Source organism: Alligator sinensis, unplaced genomic scaffold (genome assembly GCF_000455745.1).
Source record: "Alligator sinensis unplaced genomic scaffold, ASM45574v1 scaffold280_1, whole genome shotgun sequence".
NCBI lineage: Eukaryota > Metazoa > Chordata > Crocodylia > Alligatoridae > Alligator > Alligator sinensis.
Window position 1 is genome coordinate 4,211,093 of NW_005841835.1, and position 23,752 is coordinate 4,234,844.

The window sequence follows — 23,752 nt, forward strand, 5'->3', positions numbered from 1 at the left end:
ATTTCAATACAAATAATAAACAATAGCAGAGGTATGAGCATCTATTGGCTAAGAGTTGAACAGAGACCCTTAATTTGTTCAAATAGGCCATTTCTGAGCCACCAGAAGAAAATTAATTTTGGCCAGTGTAAAGCTCTTTCTCTGGAGCACAATGGTCAAGACAATGTAAATAAAACATTAAGCTACTTAGATTGAACTACATTATTTACAGCATTCCAGGAAAATCCACATTGTGATTTTATTTATTAAAACTGATAATGCAGTGAAAATTACTGCACATAATTTTTCTGAAGGAATAAATTTTATTAGCATTCTTTGTCTATCCCAGTATGAGTAAGTTTTTACATGTTTTTTTCCTGTTTTCAGGAAAGAAGCCTAGCACTCATTTAAATTGAAAAAACATGTACTACTAATACAATGCATATGGGACTTCTTTTCTCACCTTTTATCTTCACAAATGAAGGTATGGTTTGCACACTCAGATGTAATTTTACAAGATGCTTTAGAATATAAATCTATAGAACTACTGAGCATTTTAGCTGTAAAATGAAAATGATGAAAAGTTGCACTGTTTTTAGAGCATCATTAATATTTACAAAGGGAACTCTTAAAAGGTTCATCTGCTTATTTTTACTACTGTACTTTAGTTATAGTATCACAGAAGCAAAGCAGTTGATTGATATAAGCAACTTTCCTTTGATACGTGTGACAAACAATGACTTTCTTAAAGTTTGCAGAGAAATTGAAATCAGCAAATATATCATCCTTTTTAGCTCATATCTGTCTCAGAGAGTGTGTGTTTATTTTCAGCATATCCTCTGTTCACACTCCACCACAGAATTCAGTGGTACATTGGTACAAAACAAACAATGCACTAACCTTTTCTTCAACAAGGTTAAGTTGCTTCTGACAGTTTCCTTGAAAAGATTTTCTAGTTTTAACATTACCCTTTTGTTTCGAATGCCACCTTCAGAGTATCTGCCTTAGGGCAAGACACCTCTGAAGAACATTTCATGAACCTAAAATGCTGCAATCGGAGAGATTTCTATCAGGAAAATTGTACCACAACTCCCTAAATGCAAAGAAGTCTCTGTTAGGAGTATGACCTGTCTAGACATTCGGTGATGTGTTTTTCATTACCAAAAAATCTGAGGCTCACCAAATGATAGTTACGGTATGCTCATAATTAATTTACCCTATCTTTTTGTTCTTTTGTGTTGTCTCTTAATACTGAGGAGATGAATTACTGCTTCCAGTTTAAAACTTAACATCTTAATTATTAGATTTCATTACTTATATTCTGATTTTGTATTTTTGTTTGCCAGATCTAGTCATATAGCATGTAGCCATGTCATGCTATAATTTAATTAAAAGAACTTTCATTTAAGACAACGGTGTCACAACCCAAAGTTGTGGGGTTTTTTGTTTGTGTGCGCTTCGGCATCGCTAAATCATGTTCCCGCCAAATTGCAGCTCTTTTGCACGGTGGAGTGTTCTGTTGTAATGGAGAACCCACGTGCAGGAGCTTTCCCCGCCAGTTCTGTAGCTTTCTTTACATAGTGCATTTCTTTTGCATTATAGTGATGCACGATGCAAAGGAGTTCCTGCCATTTGTATTTAGATTCGTGCCACATTATTGGCCGGTTCTAAATGTAGGCATACGTGGTGGCTAGTTATTGGCTTGCTAGCCGTACAAAAGGCTTGGGTAGTTTCCGCCCAAGTTGGAGAGAGAGAAAGCACGTGGAGTTCGGGAAAGGAGCGTGAAGATCTCTAAGCGCTGCTGATCCATATGAACCCAGCTTTTTCCTTAAGAGGGCAACAGAGGTTTAATTTGTCGAACCCACGGAGCTTCAACAACTCCGGGGGACCTGGGAACCGAGTAACACTCACAGAGATACAGCTGCTCTGTGGGAACGAATTCTTGAACCCGCGGAGCCTGAATCACTCCGGGGTCAAGGAACCGAGTTTATTAGAGTCCTCCACCGAGAACTCAAGCGGAGCTGTGCCTGGAAAGCTGACCAGCCTACACCGCGACCACCTTGGGTGTAAGTAAATAATCTTTTCAATCAACCATTACACCTCCGTGACTGATTCTAGCTCGAGCGTACCAAACCGCGCCATGGTTTTTCTCCAGCCCCGTGTACCCGGGCTGCCGGCCACAGCCTGTGTACACAGAGACGGGCCCGGCTCGCCCCCTGCTTGCACATGGCGACCCAGATGGGATCGAGAGAGAACTCACACATGGCGATCCAGGTGGGATCAGGAGAGGGCCCGCACAAACGGGAGAGGAGTCTTGCATTAAAAACCATTTTAAATGCTATTATAGCCCATAGTTATAAAAGACTACTACTATAGTCCCTGGCTTTTGATGTGGAAAAATAATACCATCCTGAGGCAGACATGTGAATAATGCAGACAGCATTATAGGTGAGTGAAGCTAGCAAGAAAGCATGTGTGCTTGTGAGGAGGAAGGGGGGTTACAGAAAAAAAAAATATTAAAAAAGAGAAAATAAATGGACTTTAGTAAGTCTGAGTGATCAGTAAAAAGGAAAATGGACCAAATCATCAAAATGTAATATATACTTTACAGTTTGAAAACCTGAATCTTTCATAAGTCTCCTATGAAGGAGTCCTGCAGAAGGAGATTGGCAGCTGCCAAGCAGGAACATATGAGAATACACTTTAGCTAGGGGTGGATCCAGGGAGTGGGCTCAGCAGTGCAGTTGCATCCTTCTCCCCCTCCCCCCTTTGATTAGAATTTGGAGATGTAGAAGGTGGCTTCTCAGATGCTCAGTGCTTGCAGTGTTAGTGCACTGGCAGGCAGCATTAGCAGTGGACAGAAAGGTACACAGATTGTATTCAGAACTACAAGTACAATGCTCTGAATCTTTGCACTTTGTCTTCAGTATTTTGGTGCCTGTTCTTGCAAGAGTTAGGTAAAGTTTAACTACGCTCCCCTCCCCCTTCCCCCTTTGATTCCTGCTCTTCTCTAAGTGTAAAACAAACTGCCTGACAAGGACAGCCTCGTTTCTATTCAGATAGAGCTGAGGGAGTCAGTTGACTTCATGGTTCCTAATTATCTACTTGATTTCTGCTAATCTCCTCACTCCATATGTGTTAATAACCCTTGATTTTTCCTCTAATCAAACTGGTCTTTCTTTTGTAACTATCCTGTCATAATCTACCCCGGTGATGTTTCTCTGCTCACCCCTCAGCATGTCCAATAAAGGCGTACTGCTACCTAGGAACATGTACTGGGTGACTTTGTTCCTAGGGGCTTTGAATCCACAGCAAATCGGACAGGGAGAGCAGGAGCAGGGCTTCAAGCAGGCTTATCTTTGCAGTGGCTCAGCAGTCAGAGACATGAAGGAGTTACAAAGGTGAGACAGGGAGTGTCTACATGAGATGCTACTGTTCATTTGTTACTGCGCATGTATTTAGTACTTGTTTTAGCAAGTACTAATTGCGCAATAACTGGAGTTACTGTACAGTAGTGCCGGCAAACATCTTTTAGGTGACGCTACTACACAGTAGCTTAATAACACAGTGCAGTAGTGTATTACCACTGTCTATGCTGTGATGCACTACTATACAGTCTTTTTCAGTTACTGCTTAGTTAGCATCTAACGTAGACGTGCCTGCAAAGAAATAAATTACTGTAGTGACCCTTTCCTGGGTTATTCATTGTAACAGATGACAGAGTCTATGAGAGACTGAACCAGTGGCACAGCCAGGGCAGTGGAAAGCTGGGGTTGGTCTCCCTGGGCAGGGGCACTGCTAGCTTCAGGGTGCAGTGAATTCATAAGGGCAGTGAGAGGGCAGGGTAGGATTCAGAGGGGTGTGAGAGGGATGGCGGGATCTGAAGGGTTTGGAGCATGATGGGGTGAGGCTGAGAATGAGAGATTGAGTAGAGCTAGGGGGCATTTAAGCTTTCAGGAGCAATGTGTAGAGAACAGTGAGGAGCATATTGGGGCTATGATGAAGTGTCTGCAGGTCTCATCTACGGGTACAGGGAGCAGTTCTGTCCATGGTTAGATTGGGAGGTAACAGCTGCATACCCTTCCCCCGCCTCCCCTCCACACCCTGACACTAGGGCTAGGGACGGACATTCAAAAAGCCTGAGCCTGAATTGATTCAACCTTTGCAGGTTAATCTAACCTGGCTAGGCTGAACTGGTTTCCATCTATACAGACAATGCCTCTGGACTGAGGAAATTCAGATAGATGCCTGCAGCAGCTCAGGCTAGAAGCTGAGAGGGCGCTAGAGCAGCCCTCCCTTCCCTTATACAGAGTTGAGCTGAGGCGGGCATGGCTAGGCCCTGGCAGGACTTTCTCATTCGGGAGGTCTGCATGCACCATCCCAGGATTTTCCCTGCTGGCTACTTAAGTGATGGGAGAGTTGTCAGCCCCTAGACCCTTGCTAGCACTCTGAGGCAAGTGGGGTGGGGGGGTGTAATGCATGCATCTGTTGATGATACAGAGATTTATAATCTCCCTGCTTGTCAGAGTGTCTGCAGCAAACTGACAAGCAAGCAAGGTAGCCCGGAGCTGATAAGAGTGTTTATCACCTGATTAGCAAAACAATAGCCTCTCTCCTATGACTGTGTGAAGCTTCAGTCCCTGACTCGATTTGGCCCAATTTGGTGGCCAAATCTCCAAATCTGAGTTGAATCAGGAGACACTTTAATCTCTCTGAATCAAATCAGAACCCTCCAAATCGATTTGGAGAGATTCGGAAAGATTTGGCAATTCGGACATAGACACAGTTTTAAACATTTTTTCTACATACCTCTAGGTAGCGGGCTGCTCATGAATGTTGTGCTGCATGGAGGGCTCCCCAGCATGCTTGACAGAAGACACAGAAGTGGACCAGAAGCACTTTGGTCTGCTTCCAGGTCTGCCAGGGAGTGCATCGGGGGGAGCCCCCCATACCTTCCCAGCTCAGCAGTGAGTGCCTCCTGGGTCTGGGTGGGGGGCACCTGTGTAGAGGAAGCGTAAATGCCACAAATCTGAGTGCAATGAATCCCAAATATGTATTCCTCCTTTATATTTTCTGTTCACTATTTGGTTTGAAAAATTAATTCTAAGAGCCTTTGACATAACTTAAAGATATTTCACAAATAATGTCCTAAATATAGCAGTAAGGTAACCCATCCTATAAATAATAAGCCAGACAATTTTAAAAAAGCAAATGACCTTTCCTCTGTAACATTTCCCCACCCTTAAACATAAAAAATTTATACTATGCCAAAATGAGCTTCAGGTATTAGTTAATGGGAATTCCAAAGCCAGATAGTCCTATGAAGAACACTTTGCCAGTAGTTCCATACTAGTCGTGCCAATGGGACTTCAGTTTTAGCTCTTCTGCTGATATCAGCTCTACCATGTCATGGAGAGAGGCGCATTCTACCTTTGTTTGGACATGTCTTTACATAGTATTAGGGCGAAGCAATAAAAGCTAGCACATATTGGGACTGCGGCATGTTGAGCCAAGTTGGAGCTGGCACTGGGCCCTGGGGGTCAGCCTGCCACCCTGAAGCGGATCCACCCTGGCTCAACATGCTGCAGAGGGGCTGGCTGGGGCACAAGGATGTGCCAGTGCCAGGGTAGCCTGCAGCCCCCTCACTGTAGCAACCTTGTGCCCCAGCCAGCTCTGTCAGTGTGTACACGTGTTGCTGTGCAATAAAGAACTCCACCACAGAATAATACTCGTCCTAATAGCACCGAACACGTAGCAATGTTTTACTACGGAGCTAATTAGATAGCTCCACAGTAAGCATCTTGTGTAGACACACCCTTCATGTCTACATTAGAATTCAAACTAAGTTAGACATAACGGTATAGAGGTAATATAGAAAACCTGTGGTTCTATTACAGTGCTGAGTTTCAGTTTTGAATAGAATATGGTTTTGCATACGTAGATAGACTAAACCATGTAACTATGTTACTGAATCATATTACTGCACATTAAGGATCTTTAGACTGCTTTAATAAAACAGCATATAGCTGGAGGGGGTGCTTTGAGGGCTCAGTGGATGTCCTGGCTAACATTTCATCACCAAATTTATTCCACCCTCTTCCCAAGAGGAAAACTGTGTGTGAGCGTAGTATTTTGTTTTGGTGCTTTATGTAAATGTTATGTATGCTGTGTTATGTGTTTGTGGTAGAGAAGGCAAGGTCAAAGAAGGGGTCATTTCATTTGGAATGGAAGGTAGTTAAGGTCTAATGGTTTTTAATTCCTGTGGGAATTCATTCCACAAGCTTGGAGTTGCATCCAAAAAGATAAGCACAGATTAACTTATTCTTGCTGTAGCCATTTCTCATGTTTTAGAGGCACTGAATAAAACTCTTGTTCCAAAACTTTTGGCATTCGTTCTAAAGGTGTCCTGGGTCTAGGCTATTCAACATCTTGAAGAGAAGGACCAAGACCTTGACTCAGTATTTAACTCAGTATTATATGGGAAGCTAATATAAAGACCAGAGAGCAGGTATAATATTTTCACAGTAGTCTGTTTATTAAGAAGAAAGTCTGCAGCATTCTGTACTAAGGATAGTGGCTAATAGTTTCATGCCCAGGTGTATTACCTCACTGTAGGTTTGCCAAAGAAGATAAAAGAGTGAATAACTTCAGGCCATGTTAGGCAAACATTCACAAGAAGTGGGAAGAGAGGTTTCCTAGACAACCAAACAAAGCAGAAAGCTTTACTTAAGAATACTGCTATATTGACAGTTTAGCATCCAAAAGAAATGCAGAAGCACTTCTAGACCATGATCTGAACTGAGCAGTGAGGGTATATGTCACTTATCTCTGGTCTTCGAAATTACTTGTAATAGTCGAGATGACACCAGAAGCTAGACTATTAAAAGATGCTTGCAGGAAAGGATATCCCTAAACTGTGTACAAGGGTCTCATGGAGGATTCTGGCACTTGATACCTTTAGAATATTTTTCAAGCAGTATAACAAATTTTCCTGTAAAATACAGTTAACCTAAGAATCTTTGCCAGCCTTCTTGGTTATGAGAAATGGTTGTTGTTTACATGGGAAAATAAATTAATAGATTCTGCTGCCCCCCATCACTCCTCCTGGCGAGGATATATGCCGCAGGAGGCAGATTTTTGTAAGCCAAAGAGGAACTTTACTTGGAGCTCAGCATTTGGTTTACTTGTAGTACATCAGTGTTTTACTGTGTGATTCATCCTTAGCTATGTGGGCTAAAGAAAAAGTGTTTGTTCATTTTTGGCAAGCATTATACATATGCGACATATGTGGAGGTGATATCAATGTAACAAATTGAAGTCACCTGATAAATTGTATTTACATCCACCTTTGACTGCCTCACCTGCTCTTTGCCCACTAATCCATTTCCACTGGGATTTATTCTAACATTCCAAACCTTGGAGCAGCTTCAACCATCTGCTATTTTAAAAAACATCAGCCTGCCAGAGAAAAATTTCCTGATCTCCTTCCAGCCAAAGAATTACCCCCCACTTCAAAAATTGTGTGAGCTTAAGCCATAAAATGGGCAATAATCAGTTATATGCCAGTAGAAAAGTGTGCACAGATATCTTTCAACCCACCACATTTTGGAAAGACATTTCCAACTTTCCAATAAGTTGTACAGCCCTGACGTGTCTCCCTTAAATTGGACTATTTTTAAGTATAGATGATCTCTATTGTAGGTCATTTGATTTTTAGATCACTTGTGAAGATTTCCCCCTCTGGCATCTGTAAATGAGACTTCATCATACAAAATGGGCCTGAGTTTACAACATGTGAGATTGAGTTCAGTGGGAGAAAAATCTGCAATTTTAGTGGCATCAATTTGGGATGTATTACACCAACAAGCAAATTGTGCAGCTCATCATAAGCAAATTCTAATAAATCCTTTATGCTGCAGTATTTGAATGTGTTTGTCTGTGAAAACCCGCCCACATGCACACACTCAGAGGCAGGCCATTCTACCTGGATAAGATAAATTTATCTCTGGAAGTTTGGCCTCAAGCCCCAGTTCAAGCACATGACTATATTTAAGTTGGAAGTTTAGGCATGTGCTTAAGTATCTTGCTGAATCAAGATCCTAGTTAGGATTCTACTGGCTTTTGAACATGTTTCTCAATGTAAGTTACAGACCATTTAGCCTCTGTTTATGGCAGATGGCTGATCTTATGGGGAACTTGAAAAAAGTGGCTATGTGAAGAAAAATAGTTAGATATTTGCACCTGCATTTAAAAACTGACTTTATGAACTGTTTTGTTACTGCTACTGAGGAACTTCTAATTAGAACAGGACTTCTAGTATGAAAAAATGAGATCACACCAGTAAATACGTGCACTGCTTTGGGAAAGCAGCCCGACATCTGCTGAATGAAGGGCTGGCCAGGGAATATGCTGCAACGGGCTTTACTTTACAACCTACAATGTTGTTGGCTTCAGGATCTTATGTGACAATGATAATTAATGTGTAATGTACTGTCCAGTGGTTACTATTGTTGTTAGTACGATACGAAAATACGATTGCTTATGAAAATATTTAACGATACTTTTCAAATAATAATATGCTTTTCAATTAAGAAGACTTTCAACCTAAAATTGGATTGTTTAGTTTATTGGGAATGTGTTTGAATTCTAAACAATTATTTCCCCCAAATAACCAACTCACCTCCTCATAGAGACATTTTGAAAAGGTCACCATTTTTATGTGACACACCCAAAATGCATGAACATCCCCTGCTGTGCTGTTTCAAGCTGTGCAGTAAGTCCCTTCCCAGCTGTGCACATTCTTTCCAATTTCATTGGAGTTACTGGGACATAAAGAGAAGTAAACACAAAAAAAAAGAGTCATTTTAGTGATGGAAGTACTGAAAACGTGTTTGCCAAATGGTCACAATTGGAAGGAAAAGACATTTTCCACAATAAAAAGTAGTAATTGTGAAAAATGCCAGACCAATAGAATAGGAAACTGCTGTTCTCTATTTGAGCTGAGACAGTATAGAAACAAACAGTAGAAACTTCCCTATATTTCTCACCAGTGTTGTTTTTCTGTTTTTTGCTTTTTATGAGCTATAAAGTTGTATTTTTAGAGCTATTTGGGGTGTATGAGCATCTTAACACTATTGTGGCAAGAACACTTTGCTTATAAAAGACATGTGGTGCTCATCAACGAGACTGAAACAGTATTCATGAATATGGGTTTCTTTGAAAGTTACCGGTCGGTGGTGAAATTCATGCCTGTGAAATTCTAACACAAGGTCTTCCTTACTGTTTAGGGCCTGTCTTAATGAAATATCTGACACCTAAAATGTGCGTAGGGCCACTGACCCAAACCTAAGTGGATATGGAAAGGTCAGCACATGAGCAAACCACCAAAATAATTGGCACTATGTAGGTATGTTAACTAAAATCCTACACAGCAGAAATTCAAACTGGGACAATTTTTCTCAGTCTGTTTATGAATTACTGCTGAAAGAATTGGGGTAAAATGTTACTGGTTTAAGTTATAACTATTTAGGGTTCATTTGTCCATATCTATCCTAGTGTAAATATTTAGTAAAGGCAGTGTGGTGCCATAATAGCTGCTTCTTGTATAAGATATCCCAGGATAGCTACAAGTCTGTCCATTCTTGAGCTCAGTGTAATTTACAGAGTTGTACAAACCAATGTAAATTTCATTGGGGGTATGTTTTACTTTTATAATGCCCTCAGTTTCACCTCCTAGAGGTTAGTGACCAGATGCACCATTTAAAATCACTTGTTTAGTTAGTTCATAAATCTTAACTTTGAAGAGGACTGTTATAAGAGAAAGTTCCAGCCTATTATTATGAGCATCATATTTCTCTTCTTTTTTTTTTTCTTGTTTAGTGAAGAGGGTCTTGCAGGAGGGAAGACAAAGGGAAGCAAAATTAATCTTATGTACCTGAGGATAAAATAGTTACAAAAAGTGATATAATATATTCCAGCTTAATTAGACTATGCAATACATTATTTTAATGGTTTTTTCTTGCACTTTTTTGCGTAAGGTTCCTCTAGAGAGTTGAATTTCTTTTGTCGTTACTTTTTCATGGTCAGGACTTCCATAATCATGAAAATGCACGGGTATAATTGGCATGTATAGAAAATCACTTTTGTAAACAAGGCAAAGGCCTTTTTTTTTTTTTAAGTTTTTGTCAATGTACTTGTTCTTTGAAACTGTTCTCTTATCTTTGCTTTGTTCCTTTCACAAAATAATAAAACATCTAAGGAGACAGTAAAGAGAAGGTATTCTGACAAATTGCTATTGTTGTCCTAAATGTTGTCCTATTGAAAATTGATACTCCATGAGAATGTTGGATTTTAATTTATATTTTTTTATTCTGATATTTAAGTTACAATACACAGAAGTAGATATTTTAAATAGATCTTTGATAACATTGAAGACAAGTTGAGCTGCATTTTTTTCTTTCAGAATAATTTAATATTTCTAATGTTCTTGGAAATCAGGAGGGACATTTAGCTGTTACTTAATTGTGCTTTTAATCTGCCATGTGGCAGCAGAAGCAAGGAAATTTCATGTTCTGCACTTTGCCAGTCAGTTTTAAAAACACATCAACAAGTACAGGGTATCAAATTCACATGTCTGTTTTTCCATGGCAAATAAGGGTTACCCGGAGCATATTATGAAAGGGAAAACAGTGAAGAAAAAAACTGTTTTGAAAAGAAGTTTCTTTAGCGTGGAAGTTGCTGTGAATATTTTTTTTAATTGAACTTTCTCTTGCTAATGTGGGCTACAGGAATGAAAAGTTGCTTAGTGAAGGCTTCCTGTACTGCTTTAAAACCTGCAACTAAAGTTAATCTAATTTAACTTTACTATAGGCTGTTGACCAGCTCTTTCATCTCAAGTTGCCTTTGTTCTCTATCCTGTTGTTATTCAGCTGTAAATGTAGCTGGATATAATACATATTGCATCACAATAATTTTGTATCTTGGGGATAAATCAAATATTATTCTCAATATGCTTTCAAGGCTATTTTGCAGATCATTTGTAACTAACTGTTTAAAAAAAAAATAAAAATGGTCCTCTTTCTGCATTTAGTCATTCTGTTTGCACGTCTGTTTAGCATTTGTGAATCTCTTGTAAGACACAAAAATCTTCACTGGAAATGCAATCAAAATTCAGAAAGGAGAAGAATTATATAAAGAGTGGACAGCTAATGAAGACAAGGAAACTGAGAAGGAACAGATTGAAAAATACAAAGCAGGATATTGAGAATTAAATCTTGAATCAGCTTACAGATGATTGGTGTCATTGAAATAAATGTAAATCAGTTCATTGTCTTCTATTGGAACTGAACCCGGCCATCACTTCCTAAATTGCATAATAGCTTTTAACAGCTCAGATTGTACAGGAGAGTGGAGTGTAAGGTAGTAGTAAGCATGTCTTTGATGGAAGTTGAATTAAATTGCTGTGATACCATCAATTTAAAATATTTTTTCTCTTTCTCTCATCTCACAGGCCTCTAGGACCTATAAACACCTTAACTAAAGCCTTCCATCTTCTCCTATCTTGAGCAATCTCCTTCCATCTTGTTGCATCTTTGTCTATCCCTTCCAGATCTGTTTTTATATTCTCTTCTCATCATTGCTTTGATCTACCTTGGGGTCTAATATCCCCAACTTCAGCTTCAAAAATCTGATTTATATAGCTCTTCTCTTATTGGTTTTCACAACATGCCGTGCTCATTTCATCCTCTGTGGATCTGTCTACATGAGATGCTTTACTGCACAGTAGAGCAAATTACTGTGCAGTAAGTGTCACCATCTACATGTGCAGATGCTGACTGCACAATAATTTGCTATATTCCACAGTTAATTTGCTGCCTGTGGGGTGTATCTATACGTATACGTACACATTTAATGCACATTAGCCCTATTTAAGGCACATTAAGGCACAAATAGCTACATTGCATTAGCGAATGTGTAGATGTGCTAATGGACATTAATGTAGTATATGTCCATTGACTTGGGACTGACTTTAATCCCAAATTCAACCGAATACTTGTGTTAAGCTAATGCGCATTAAGTTTAGACATGCATAAAAGTACATGTAGACATGCCTGTACAATAGTTACTGCACAATAAGGCACATGGCCTTACTGGATAGCCAACTGGAAGCAAATTTGCTCTGGGTGAGCTGGGCAACCGGGAGTGGGAGATTGCTTGCTGCCAGGGCAGTTGCAGTGGCAGAGCCTGGGCTGGGACACTGTCTCTGTGCCCCAGCAGCAGGGTGCTTCCAGCTTCAGATCCACGATTGGCTCCCTGCTGCTGGGACAGGGAGACAGTGTCCCAGCCTGGGCTCTACTGCCAGAGCCCCACTAGAGCCTACACCAGCCACAGTCAGCTCCCAGGGACAGGGAGCAATCTCTGAGCCCCCACTCCAGTCATGGAGTCAGGGCCAGGAGCTCCCTGCACAAGGAGAGTTCCCCACCCAGCCTGGAGCTGGCTGGGATCTGCCCCAGACTGGGACAGTTGTCGGCTAGCCTTGGTCTGTGCAGGAAAGTCTGCATATGCAGCCCAGAGCTGGCTGGGAACTGTCCCAAATCGAGCAATTGAAGCATGGGCCTTGGAAAGAGCTTTGTGGGAGGGGCAGGTCCCAGCTCCCTGCCCTGATCCACTAGTGGGGCAGCTAGCAACGAGCTCCTGGCTGGGCAGGAAATCCCCACTCAGCCAGGGGGTCACTGCTAGCTGCCCCACCAGCAGATCAGGGCAGGGCTGCCTCTCCCAAGCAGCATTTTCTAAGCTCCCTGCCCACAATTGTAGAGCTGGGAATGGGAGCTCCTTGCTGTTGGGGCCATGGGGCATTGTCCTGGCCCAAGTTCCACCACCGGACCTGCAGGCAGCTCCCAGGGATAAGGACCAATTTCCCAGCCCCAACCAGGAGACAGCTCTCTTCTGGCCTGTGCTCCGTACCAGCCCCTGTATGTTACTGCAGAGTAAACCTATCCAGCAGCATTTGCATGTCTAGACTCACCCCGTGTTCTTAGTTTGCTCAAGACTTTGTGTCTTTTGTAAAGATCTGCAAGCTCTTGATTATCTCTTTTCCTCTGGGCTCCATTTTCTTGTACTGTACCTTTTTAAACACTTGCAGCCTTTTTTCCATTTCTCTTTGTTAGTGCCCAGGATTCACATCCATAAAAAAGATAGGTTGAACAATTATACTTTAAAGCTGGACTTTAAGATTGCTTGAGGTTTTCATTGATGACATATTACCCGAGCTCCACAAGCTCATATATTAGCACTGTAAATTCTTGCCTTGATTTCTTCAGTTATTTGATTGTCCTCAGTGATTTATTGTTCCTGGATAATTAAATTTCTCTACCTTTTCCATATTTTCATTCCCAAGCTTTATCTTCCTTGATCTTGTGATTTATTTCTGGATATGGTCATGTATTTAGTCTTGCTGACATTGATATCAAGCCCAGTTGCTTTACCATTTGACTCTATGATCTATATATACTTTTGTACTTTTAAAAATAAAAATATATAAACAATATAAATATATGTAAATAAGATTTTAAAATAAAGTTTCAATTTTTATTTAAAATAAAATATTTTAAAATAAAATATAAGCAATATAAATATGAATATGTATATAAAAGAATAAATAAATAAATAAATAAAAGCAGTATCTTAACAAATTTCCTCAGTGATTACCCTAGCTTTTAAAAAATTAAAAATCCAATTTACCTGCTACTGTTTATACTGCTTGCTCAATTTCTCTCAGCTTCAGCAATGAATAACCTGTTTTACTGTATAACCTGTTTAATTTCCCAATGCTTGGGTTACACTGCATGGATGTACTTATGTAAAGTACTTTCTCCATTGCAAATTCATAAGAAAATAAAAAGTATTGTAATCAAGTTTTAGGAAAGCCTGTTTCATCAGATTTCAAATAAGGATAACCTGTGAAGAGTTCATTTTTATTGATTTGGCATGTTGTTAGGATGGGCATTTAAAAAAATGCTGGGCCATAAGAAATGTATTTGGGTTTTTTGCCCTAAATTTCAACTCCTGCTCAGGTACAAAACATTTCTAGCAAGAGGCTGTTCCTTGTGTTGTAAAGCATGGTTGTGCAGGAGAGAGTAGATAGATGTCTTCACAACAGTGTGTGGCACTTCGTGTTGGTTGAAATTTTGTTTTGCTTACGATGGTAATATTTAGTGTTATCATTGGCAAGGCAAACTTGTGTAGGAAAATATTGGTGTGAATTTTACTGGTGAGGGGAGAGTACAGGCCATAAAAATTCTCCGTTTTCCTTTTAAAAACTTAATCCATTTGTCCAACAGGAATAAATACAGAAGGACTAGGGGTTTTGAACTTCCCTAACATCTGGGTACAGCAGTGTATTTTGACTCCAAGCACAATAAAACAACCTTACTTGCTGGTGGTATATGACATAATGACCCAAATATGTTTTTAAAAAATCATTTATTGCTGTACATAAACAGCTAAGTTAGCACAAGGGATGATAAAATAACATTGGTAATTCTTCCTTTAGTCAGGAACCATTGGTGGCCCATTAGGATTCCAGATGTAGCCATATGTGTGCTTTTCCATTTGTTTTCCAATGTCTAGTGCTTGGACCCTTGGTACCTTGGCTGTAGTTGTCAGGCATGTTGGCTTTTCAGCTTGAGGTCTTCCTGGAGAAAAACACTAGCCTGGCTAATAGCTATAAAGCAGCTTATTGTCTTGGGCCTAGTTTGTTGGGAATAACCAGAGAGAGGGCAGCCTCTTGTCAAAGGTCAAACACCAGCTTGACCAAGTTTTCTATAGTAAACATTTTCCACTAGATCTCAAAATGTAAGAGACATTAAAATAGAGAGAATGAAAAGTTTAAATTACTTTTAAACAGTACCAGTCTCTGCAGAATACATTTGATTGCAGTATAATATGCATTATATGCATATTAAATATATTTGTAATTATTTTTGGAAAAGAGAATGTAAAATACTTGCATTCAATAACAGAAAAAAGGACAAATCACTAGAGAAACTATTGTAATAATAATTTATTTTATAACTTTTAGGAATTATATCAGTTATATCTTGCTTTATATATAAAGCAACTCTCTCTCTTACATACACACAGTCTCCTTCTCTCTCTCTCAAAACCTTTTAAAGGTTTTGGTATGTTAGTTTAAAAATGTCACAAACATCGTTTTTATATTAAGCAGAGAGAGAAATATTGAGAACTGTTGCCAAATTGAATGCCAGCCTTTCTTATTCCATAGTAATTCTGATAAATAGCACATGCCAACTCCAGGACAAATTATGAACCTTTTTCTTTCTGTTGTTAAGCAATTACTCACTTGAGTAATTCAACTGTAGTCATAGAGGCTGCTTTTGTGATTACTCACCTAACTGGAGTAAGGGTTTGAAAATCTGGCCTTTATGATATCTGGCTGTAAAAAAAAATGTTCCATTTGACCTGGGATTGATTGTCCCAGGATCTGACCAATATTAAAAATGGTGTAGCAGAGTCCTGGACATGTTGCCCTTCCCAGTAGGTGGCCAGCAATGCACTGTTGCTCCTTCGCCAGTAGGTGGCCAGCAAGAGCACACGGCCTGAACGGGCCTGTCTGCAGAATGAACCACAATAACTGTACAGACTCACAACAGACTATCCCAAGAAAAATATTAGTGCATTTTACCAGCATACTTCAGAGGAACTTGAAGTGGAATAAAGGATTTGTATGATCGTACAATTTCAGGACAAAAGGTTTTCTTCCAGGGCAGATGCACTGTCTGTTTATACCCTCAGTGGAACTGCTGTCTTGAGTGTGTTTAGGAGAGTTTTGGCTGAAAAGGCATATGACTCTGTTTAGAAACCTCTTTGGATCTTAGTAGAATCAATAGTCTTCTAAAATCTATGCTTTGAATGAGGTGAGCGTGTCTGAATCTTTTACCAAATATGTACACTTCAACAGAATTGAGCCAAAAACAAAAGTGTTGATCTGGACAAATCTGAACTTGTCCGTGTATAGATCAGAATTAAATGGAGGCCAATATGTAATTTACAGGGGCGAGGGACAGACGTTCGAAATGCCTGAGCCTGAATTAATTCAATCTTTGCAGGTTAATCTAACCTACAGAGAGTGAACTGGTTTCCAAGTGGATAGACGTTCAGCACATGCCTGCAGTGGCTCCAGTCAGAACCCCGGGGGCACTACAGCAGCCCTCCCTTTCACAGCAAAGCTGAGCTGAGGACGGGGGCGTGGCCAGACTCCCCAGCAGCTCCCTGACAGCCGGGAGCAATCCAGCCACATGGGGCTGCCTGGACCCAGAGAGCAACTCTTCCCCCTCCTCCCTCTCCCCCACCACTGTGGGGCTAGGAGGGGGGCCCTGTTTGGTGCTGGGGGGCGCTCTTCTTCCTCCTCCTCCCCTGCCGCCACTGTGGGGTGGGGAGGGGAGCTCTGTGAGGCTGCCTCACCCCAGAGGGGGACTCTTCCCTCTGTTTCTCCCCCATCACTGCAGGGTAGGGAGGGGAGGTCTATGGGATGCTGTCCAGCCCCAGCAAGGGACTCTTCCCCCACTCCCACCCCCAGGGCAGGGGAGGCTCTGTTCCATGCTGGGGCTTTACCCACTTGGAGTCCAGACCTCAGAATCCTCTTTGGAAGATAAACCTATGTACATTCTCTAAAATAGCTGAACAAGGCATACCCTTTTATTAAGGAGGTTGTCACCCATTTTTTCTGGTGTATAATAGCTCAAAGGTTAGAACGCTTGTCGGAGAAGTGATGCACTCAGGTTCAATGACCTCCTCAGCATGACAGGGCTCAAACCCATGTCTCGTCCCTCTCAGGAAAGTGGCCTAATTACCAGGTTATAGACTACTCTGGATGGGTGCACTCTCTAACAATTCACTGAGGAAGTGAGGGGATGCTGGCTTCCTGTCCTTTCTCCCATCAGTATATATGCATTTTGCATGAAACAGGCATTGGCTAAAATACAGAAATTCTGGAAGCAGGAACTAGAACTCTAGACTCCCTCTTCCAGTGTGCGTTATAACCAGGGATCCTAGTTTTCCATGGGAAAAAAGCAAAGAATCTCTGTTTAAAAAACACAAAAATCCATGTTTTTCTGCAACCTACCAAAAGTGAAGTGGTGTCTCATGGTGAGCAGCACCATTTCTGCTCTCTCTTATTTTTGCCACAGTTTTTGTCTCTTAGCCAATCAGCACAGGGGCATTCATTGGCCAAAAGACAAAAACCGTGGCAAAAATGAGAGAGAGGAGAAATAGTGCTGCTTATCATAGGGCACCACTGCACTTTTGGTAGGTTGCAGAAAAATGCAGATTTTGTGTGCTTTTCCACGTTTTTTTGTGACTAGGATCGGAGGTTTTAACTACTAGGCTCCAAAGGTATCTTGGGTCATGCACTTGCTTTTTCTGGCCTCGGGAATCTTGCATATTTCTTACAGAATGGCACAGCTTCAATGGTAGGGCTATGGAGTATCTCCCCTCCCCATGCTCATTCACCTTATCCCAAAGCATAATGATTAGGACACTGTTTGGAGTTGGGAGAAGTGGGTTTGAATCCTGTCAGGCATTGGATGGGGGAACTGAACCTGAGTTTACCACTTTCTAGGTAACTAACTACTAGGTTTTTTATGTAAGAGCCCAATATATGTAACGCCTAGTTTATATAAAAACCTGTATTTTAAAACCTGCCCAAGCTGCATTTTAAAAGAAAATGATAAGAACTTTGTATTGTGAGGGACCTGTTCCTCTATGACTATATTAAGCATGCTTGAGCACACCTACCAGATTGAGCCTCTTAGAGGACTTGAGTATGACTCCTTCAATTGTCTGGATACCAAATGAGCTAGCCAGATTTGGCCAGTTCTGGGCAGAAGTGGAATTAGAGGCATCTAGCAGACTCTCATGTCAAACAGGGAGGTGCCTAGTGAGTTTAGGTGTTTCTAAGGTTGTTGAGCAGAACTTTTTTTGGGATCATAATTTTGGACTTATGCCTATGGACTTAAGTCTGTCTAAGATCTATTTTAGATGCTAAAAGTCTAGTTTGGATCTGATCTAATGTGCCTATTCTCCTTTAACTGCAGTCTAAAAAATGATGTTGACCCAGTGAAAGTAGGATCAGGCCCAAGATATTTAATAGTTGAACACTTCCTGAATAGCTCATTGTCTTTATTAACAATGATCTACTTCATTAACATGGTTTAATGACAAGTCTTCTTAATATTTCTAGATTTTTCTCTGCACATTTTAGTTTAAAATAATTTATTTTCTTTTTTAATTTCCAATTGTGAGATGCCATGATCTTATGTGAATCAAAGTTCAAGAAAAAAATTATTACAATATAAGTGATGGCTAGTGAATGGTATTTAGAGGTTTGTTCTTGGGAATTGATTTGTAGGTAGATGTATGTGCATTAGAGTAATAGTCCATGGCAGCAGCAAGGAGTTTCTAAAAGCCTGGTCACGCAGTCACACCATTCTCACAGCTTTTAAGGCAGACCAGGTGTCTAACACAACAAGGCCAACACACAGCCTGGGAAGTTGCGGACGTGTACCACACTGTTCCATAACATACGATAAGGTGGCACCAGCTCACAGTGCCCCAGAGTGGGGGCCCTGAGAGTTCTGTTTTTGGGGAAATAGACCAAATTAGGAAAAGACCTAGAAAGCCCAAATTGGGAAGCGTGCCTGTGATGGGCTTGTGAAACAAAGGAATATGCTGACAAGACAGAATGTCCTGACAATCACAAAGACCAATCAGCGATAGCCATAGACAAAGAGTCATCAGGAGGAGAAACCACCCCCCCCCCCCAAAACAGAGACTTTAGAGCAATAAAGGGTCTCCCATCCCTGAAAAGTGTTCCCTGACAAAGGGTCCCTGAGAGGGAAACCTGAGGCCACATGGACAGAAGGGTCCCCCGAGAGGGGAACCCAAAGCACCACGGACAGAGGGCATACCACCAACCCATTTCATCTACCCCAATGCGGGAGGATGGGCCTTAGCCTCTGATCTCCAGGCTGCTGACATCTGACATTCAAGAGAGAACCTCAGAGTGAAGCTCACATCCTGGCCAGATTTATCTTGACTCTGATGACAGCTCTAGGATTGGTAGCTATAGAATTGCTTGTATTATTCTTTTCTGTTATCACTGTGTATCAATATATTTGCCTATTATCGAATGGAAAGGTCATGGTCGGTCTGAGGGTTTTGGGTCCCCCCTGGAACAAGGCATCTGGGTCCTAAATCCAGTGTCAACAATAAATACATTTTTAAAATATAAAGAGCAGTGGGTATAGTACTTCAAAGTATGGATAAGTTGAGAGTGTGTTTGAATGAAAAAAGAATAAGGGGCAAAGGACTGAATGAAATGGCTATACAGCTGTAAGTATGATTCAGTGGCAGACAGAATTTTATTGGTCTTTGTAGAAATTCCTGAGGGAACACTTCAAAAACCAAAATGGAATTGGAAAGGAATGAGTGATAAGCTAGAGAGAGGGAGGAGGAAGCGGTAATGAGAGAAGTGGAGATTGATGCAGAGATGTAAAAGACAGTCCCATAGGACTATGGGTTATGACAGTAGTGCTGAAGCTCCAGCTCACAAGCCAGATCTGGCCCATGAGGCTGTGTCATTCGGCTGACTGGGCTCCCCATGGGTCCAGAAATTTGGTGGCGAGGGCATAGTGGCAGTATTATTGTCACTCTCCTGCTGCTAAATTTCCAGATTCATGGAGAGCTCCATGGGCCTGTTGTTGTAGCCCTGTGTGCTAGATCAGGCCACTGTGTGGTCAGATCTGGCACACAGAGTTGGGCCAGCATGGCGGATCACATCCATGGACTGACCCTACATGCCAGCTTTGTGCTGGATCAGGCTGGACCAACCCTGTGCCACTCATCTGGCCTATGGGGCCTGATGGTTGAACACTATAGGTTTATGATAGTAGTAGTGCTCAACAGACCTATGGGGAGCTCTGTGGGCTAGATCTAGAGCATGAAGCCATATAATCTGGTCCAAAAAGCTGGAATTTGGAAGTGGCAGCTTCAATTCCTGTGGCTCTTGTGGCCATGGCAGGTACTACTTCTCCACCATGCTAATTTCTGACTCTGGATCCATCCTCAAGAGCTCCCCACAGGTCTAGAAAATTGGCAGCAGAATGAGTGGTGGCAGCATTAGTTACTGTGACTCTGGAAGCCAAATTTCTAGACCTGTGGGGAGCTCTGCAGGTTGGATCCAGAGCAGAGCCAGAGACAGACACAGTATCCTAGGTGAGAGAATAATAGAGTGCTGAATACCAGTGCTGAATAGAGTAGAAGAATCACTCTTACTGATTTGCAAATGACATTCCTGTTAATATAAGTCAGTACACTATAGGCTTTTTTTTTTTTTTTTACAACAAGAGCATACCGTTGGCTTATATTAATTGTATGGTCTGCTGTAACCCTCAGATCCTTCTCTGCAGTACTGCTGTGTAGCCAGTCATTCATCAGTCTGTATTTGTGCATGTCGTTATTTCATCCAAAATACAGGCCTTCGCACTTGTCTTCGTAGCATCTTATCTGGTTGATTCCAGATCATTTCTCCAGTCTATCTAGGTCATTTTGAATTCTAGATCTACCCTCTGAAGTATCTGCAACTCCACCTGGCTTAGCGTTGTCTGAAAATTTGCTAAGCTTGCATTTAATACTGTTTTCCAAATCATTAATGAAGATGTTGAACAATACTTGACCCAGGACAGACACCTGGGGAATCCTATCGGATACCTTCAGCCAGCCAGTAAAAAGTGACTGAGTTTAGGTGTTGGGGTAGGAGGTGGTGGTATATATATAAGGCACCTAGGATCCTACCCTCTCCTGGAGTTAGGCAGCAATTATGCTAATCCTTATAGCCATGAAATAGGCACTTCAGTTAATGTTGGATCTACACGTTAAAACCCCTGCTTATACTTAATCTCCTAAAATCTACACGGCAGTGGCAGAGGACCTTCTGCTCAACAGCCTAGTGGTTGGGGCACTGGTCTAGGAAGTGGGATATCAGGATTTTTGAGTCCCACTAAACCAAGAAGTATCCTAACTACCAGCCTACTGGGGTGGGCTGCTCTGGGCTGAAAGCAATGCCCATCCCTGTTGTTGAAGAGGGCCAACTGGGCAGTCAAAAGTACAAGAATCATGAGGACAGAAAGAAAGCAAGGCAAGAGGGAGCCTTACTCAGTAGGCCAATGAAAATGGCATTTCCTTGATGGAAGGAAGACCTGGGTTCTGAATCATGATCCCAGCATTTTATCAATAATAATTTAACACACTCCCAGGAACCAAACCCATGGTTGCTCCCTCCCCCCGACACACGCATACACACACATTGGGCTACAAAATTCAGACTCGCTCTTGTTTTCTCTCTTTCTGGCCCCCTGAATTTTGCATTCTTATATTGCTGATGGACCAGTTTCAGCAGAAGGCATGGAAATTGCCCTCAGCTTGGTTTGCCCTGTAGCCTGGTGATTGGGGCACTGCTGGAAATCAAAGATGTGAATTCAAACTCTCTCTGGCTGAGGAAGGTATTGGATTTGGGATTGACACTTCATGGGCAATTACCTGAACCAAGTACACCTAATGGGTTGGACACTTCAGAGAGCTGGGCACAGATATGTCTTGAGTGTGAATTCTTAATAGCGTTAGGCAACTGAACACTAACATGCAGATCTCATTCAAAATAGTTGATGTATCAAACCTGCATATCTCCTATATTTTCAAATACTTGTGTCCAGTCTTGCCTAAGTGCTAGAATATACTGCTTTACAAGTCTTCATAAGTGCATAAACATTTAGGTAAGACTGCTGAGCTACACATTAAAGAAAAGACACAAATTCTGCCTTCACAAATCTGTCTTCATTGGCTAGACTACTTATGCAGGAAGTGGTTGTCCCAGGTCCAGTGCTTTCCAGAGCATTAGGGAATTCAAATCCACATCTCCTACTTCCCAGGAGAGTGCCTTAATGACCATGTTATAGGTTTGGTTGCCTGGGGATGCTTTCTACCATTCCCACTAAAGCTGTGCCACACTATAGGAAGATGTGCAAGATTCACAGGGCCAGGAAGAGTGAATTCCGGTGACAGCCTGCCTGTAGTTCAGTGGGATGGGCACTTACCTGGGAGGAGAAGGAAGTCCCAGATTCTGCAGTTCTCACTCCCAGGGTTACTTCTGTTTTTAGTCCAATGACTCTTTAATGTAAAATGTAAACAGCCCTCGGAGCAAGCACCAGAACCCAATGTTGCTGGTGGGCATTCTCTGAGCAAGCCCATGTGAATCAGACTCCTTGTGGGGACTTGAGTACCCCTCCACTTATCTTCTGGATCCTGATTAGGTATTGGTGGGAGGTAGGTAATTAGCTGCTTAGGTTGGCACAGCTCTGGGCATCCCCAGAAGCAGAAAGGTTTACCTATGGTAAACACTCATCTGTTTGACTTGGAAGTAGTGAATTGGGGTGTTTCCAGGATTAGGCAGTTACTGATCTCAGTTTTGGACTTGGCCATCTAAAATCACCTATATACTACTGTAAGCACCTACATTCCTTACATAGATTTAACTTGGTCACCAATAAAGCCAGCCCATGAAAATGGGGAGAGCTTGGACTATATTCAATGACAGGAGCAGGTGAAAAGCTGAATCCAAGGTGTAGTGGAAGATTTCTCTCATTCAGGAGAATCCCTCAAGCCACATTAAATCCAGAAAAGCAGCAGAAGCAAACCATCTGCTTCCAAAACCCATGCAGGAGTATATGAAGACTAGTGCTGAAGGTCATGTACTTTGGCTGATCCTTAGCTCTTAGGTTGCCTAATTTCTTAAATTTCAGGATCAGGAAACAGGAAAGGTGATTGACCTTTCCCATTTTTTTCCCTTCTGAATATCTTTAGCTGCTCCAAGCATGAGACTTTCTGTTCAAAGTAGGGTTGGAACTTTACCTGCTTCAACTGTTTTTCTGTACCCCTGCTTGAGTTGGCTGTCTGGAAGCTCCTATCTATTACAATTTATAGTCAAAGTGTCTCTTTGGACTTTATCCTACCCGCAACTAAACAGTGTTGAACTAGGATTTGCTCCTAAAATGAGAACCATGCAGAAGGGGTTTCAGATTGATGTCCATTGCTCTACTTACAGCTAGATATTTAAAAAAGCAACATAATGACTCAATTTGCTACTGTTTTAACAAGAATTTGTGCCTGATCTTTTTCCATTGTCCATAACACATTGCTGTGTTGGCATGGAACACACTGAATGCATAAAACATGCATCTGAATACATATAACATGTAAAAGATATTTACTGTGGTGTTTGTTGGTACACACGCATAATTAGCAGACTTTTTAGACTGAAACATTTCTGAAGAAATATTTATATGAATATCGTACTTTTATTTTAATATGACTGGGTAAAGGATTATTTACATTTATCAATGTTAAGGAAACCTGGAAATAAAACAAGATTCTGTTCTGGGCACAGAAAAGATCCTCCTGAAATGTGCATTTGTAATTAGTCCCCTGGAATTTCAGTCTCCAATTATTTTCCTTGTCAGCACCAGCAGCAGTCCCTTGATACAAGGATGATAGCCTTCCAGTAAATTGAGAAGTCATCAGTGAGCCAGTCCTCAGATGACTGAGGAGGCCAATCCAAGAGCCACATGTTTGACTGCAGATGTGGCAAATAGTTCCAGGAGGAAGGAATAGATCCTGGTGATGTTAGGTCATAGCTCTTTCC

General features: G+C 41.4%; 1 protein-coding gene across 1 annotated transcript in view; it reads left to right on the plus strand.

Moving 5' to 3' along the window:
- Positions 1-429: 429 nt before the first annotated feature.
- SLC25A21 (solute carrier family 25 member 21) overlaps positions 430-23,752 on the plus strand; it is a 355,138-nt gene continuing 331,815 nt past the window's right edge. The window contains exon 1 of the mRNA XM_025201495.1: positions 430-463. The gene's annotated coding sequence lies outside the window, so the exon portion shown is untranslated. The remainder of the gene's footprint in view (positions 464-23,752) is intronic.